General features: G+C 37.4%; 1 non-coding gene across 1 annotated transcript; it reads left to right on the forward strand.

Annotated features, from left to right (window-relative positions):
- Positions 1–1078: 1078 nt before the first annotated feature.
- Positions 1079–1186, forward strand: LOC130983795 (small nucleolar RNA R71). Its single transcript, XR_009087770.1, has one exon. It is a non-coding gene; the product is annotated as a small nucleolar RNA R71 (small nucleolar RNA).
- The last annotated feature ends 2444 nt before the right edge of the window (positions 1187–3630 follow it).

The following is a 3630-nucleotide window of genomic DNA, read 5'->3' on the forward strand; positions in this document are numbered from 1 at the left end:
AGTCATCCAGTTCTTTGGTGAGCAAAGGAGGTTCATTCTCCCAAGTCCTATTACCAAATAACTTGTCATTTAGCTTCATGATTGCTCCAAGGTATTTAGCAACTTGCTCTTCAGTGACATACTCATCCTCTTCAGAGGAAGAATACTCATCAGAGCTCATGAATGGCAGAAGTAAATCAAATGGGATCTCTATGGTCTCAGTGTGAGCCTCAGATTCCCATGGTTCCTCATTAGGGAACTCATTGGAGGCCAGTAGACGTCCATTGAGGTCTTCCTCAGTGGCGTTCACTGCCTCTTCCTCCTCTCCCAGTTCGGCCGTGTTGATGGCCTTGCACTCTCCTTTTGGATTTTCTTCTGTATTGCTTGGAAGAGTACTAGGAGGGAGTTCAGTAATTTTCTTGCTCAGCTGTCCCACTTGTGCCTCCAAATTCCTAATGGAGGACCTTGTTTCAGTCATGAAACTTTGAGTGGTTTTGATTAGATCAGAGACCATGGTTGCTAAGTCAGAGTGGTTCTGCTTAGAATTCTCTGTCTGTTGCTGAGAAGATGATGGAAAAGGCTTGCCATTGCTAAACCTGTTTCTTCCACCATTATTTTTGTTGAAACCTTGTTGAGGTCTCTGTTGATCCTTCCATGAGAGATTTGGGTGATTTCTCCATGAAGAATTATAGGTGTTTCCATAGGGTTCTCCCATGTAATTCACCTCTTCCATTGAAGGGTTCTCAGGATCATAAGCTTCTTCTTCAGATGACGCATCCTTAGTACTGCCTGGTGCATTTTGCATTCCAGACAGACTTTGAGAAATCAAATTGACTTGCTGAGTCAATATTTTGTTCTGAGCCAATATGGCATTCAGAGTATCAATCTCAAGAACTCCTTTCTTCTGATTTGTCCCATTGTTCACATGATTCCTTTCAGAAGTGTACATGAATTGGTTATTTGCAACCATTTCAATTAGTTCTTGAGCTTCTGTAGGTGTCTTCTTCAAATGAAGAGATCCTCCAACAGAGCTATCCAATGACATCTTGGATAGTTCAGAGAGACCATCATAGAAAATACTTATGATGCTCCATTCAGAAAGCATGTCAGAGGGACACTTTCTGATCAATTATTTGTATCTTTCCCAAGCTTCATAGAGGGATTCACCTTCCTTCTGTTTGAAGGTTTGGACTTCCACTCTAAGCTTACTCAATTTTTGAGGTGGAAAGAACTTTGCCAAGAAGGCATTGACTAGCTTTTCCCAAGAGTTCAGGCTTTCTTTAGGTTGTAAGTCCAACCATATCCTAGCTCTGTCTCTTACAGCAAAAAGGAATAGCATAAGTCTGTAGACCTCAGGGTCAACCCCATTAGTCTTGACAGTGTCACAGATTTGCAAGAATTCAGCTAAAAACTGATGAGGATATTCCAATGAAAGTCCATGGAACTTGCAATTCTGTTGCATCAGAGAAACTAATTGAGGTTTAAGCTCAAAGTTGTTTGCTCCAATGGCGGGGATAGAGATGCTTCTCCCATAGAAGTCGGGAGTAGGTGCAGTAAAGTCACCCAGCACCTTCCTTGCATTGTTGGCATTGTTGTTATTTTCGGCTGCCATGGGTTCTTCTTATTTGAAGATTTCTGTTAGGTCCTCTACAGAGAGCTGTGCCTTAGCTTCTCTTAGCTTTCGCTTCAAGGTCCTTTCAAGTTCAGGGTCAGCTTCAACAAGAATGCCTTTGTCTTTGCTCCTGCTCATATGAAAGAGAAGAGAACAAGAAAATGTGGAATCTTCTATGTCACAGTATAGAGATTTCTTGAGGTGTCAGAGGAAAAGAAAAATAGAAGGAAGAAGTAGAGAATTCGAACTTATCAAGAGATGGAGTTCGAATTGTTCATTGAGGAATAGTCTTAGTCCATAAATAGAAGGATGTGAGAAGAGGGGAAGAAATTTTCGAAAATTAAGTAAAAGATTTTAAAAACATTTTGAAAAACACTAATTGATTTTCGAAAACCAAGAGTGGAAAATAAATCAAATGATTTTTGAAAAAGATTTTGAAATTAGAAATCAAAAAGATACGATTGAAAACTATTTTGAAAAAGATGTGATCAAAAAGATATGATTGAAAAGTTATGGTTTTAAAAAGATGTGATTGAAAAGATATGATTTGAAAAACAATTTAAAAAGATTTGATTTTAAAAATTAATGACTTGGCTAACAAGAAAAGATATGATTCAAATATTAAACCTTTCTCAACAGAAAAGGCAACATACTTGAAATGTTGAATCAAATCATTAATTGATAGCAAGTATTTTTGAAAATGGAAAGAAATTAATTTTGAAAAGATTTGATTGAAAAGATTTGATTTGAAAAGATTTGATTTTGAAAAATTTTGAAAACTTGAAAAAAATCTGCATTAAAACAAAATCTTCCCTCTTGTGTCATCCTGGCGTTAAACGCCCAGAATGGTGTACATTCTGGCGTTTAACGCCCAAAGCACTACCCTTTTGGGCGTTAAACGCCCAGCCAGGCACCCTGGCTGGCGTTTAAACGCCAGTTTGCCTTCCTCACTGAGCGTTTTGAACGCCCAGCTTTTTCTGTATAATTCCTCTGCTGTATGTTCTGAATCTTCAATTCTCTGTATTATTGACTTGAAAAGACACAAATTAAAAATATTTTTGGATTTTTAATAATGAGGAATAATCAAAATGCAACTAAAATCAAATAACAATGCATGCGAGACACCAAACTTAAAATGAGACACTAGACTTAACAAGAAACATAAAATATTTTTGGTTTTTTATGGTTTTGTAATTTTTTTGGATTTTTCGAAAATTAAGTGGAAAAGAAAATAAAGGTATCAAAATTCTTAATGAGAATTCCAGGAATCATGCAATGTTAGTCTAAAGCTTTAGTCTAAAGGAATTAGACATGGATAGCCAAGCTTCAGCAGGACATTGCATTCAAGAGCTAAATTGATGAGAATCAATCAGCTTTGGTGATGATAAGATCATCACCTTGAAACACTAGAATTCATTCTTAAGAACTCTGAAAAATACCTAATCTAAGCAACAAGATGAACCGTCAGTTGTCCATACTCGAAACAATCCCCGGCAACGGCGCAAAAAACTTGGTGCACAAAATTGTGATCACTACTTTTCACAACTCAAATAATCCCTGGTAATGAATCCAAAAACTTGGTGCTCAATACCATGGCATAAACACAACTTCGCACAACTAACCAGCAAGTGCACTGGGTTGTCCAAGTAATAAACCTTACGCGAGTAAGGGTCGATCCCACGGAGATTGTTGGTATGAAGCAAGCTATGGTCATCTTGTAAATCTCAGTCAGGCAGATTCAAATGGTTATGGATGATTTATGAATAAAGCATAAAGATAGAGATAGGGATATGGTGGACGAAATTGTGATTACTATCTTTTGAGCTTTAGTATGATGTTTACTCTTAGGGCACTGTTTATTTTCTTTACTTGAATTCACAACTTCGTTCAACTAACCAGCAAGTGTACTGGGTCGTCCAAGTAATAACCTTACGTGAGTAAGGGTCGAATCCACAGAGATTGTTGATATGAAGCAAGCTATGGTCACCTTGTAAATCTCAGTCAGGCAGATTAAATTGTTATGGGTTTCGAAAATTAAT

Source organism: Arachis stenosperma, chromosome 5 (assembly GCF_014773155.1).
Source record: "Arachis stenosperma cultivar V10309 chromosome 5, arast.V10309.gnm1.PFL2, whole genome shotgun sequence".
Classification (NCBI taxonomy): domain Eukaryota; kingdom Viridiplantae; phylum Streptophyta; class Magnoliopsida; order Fabales; family Fabaceae; genus Arachis; species Arachis stenosperma.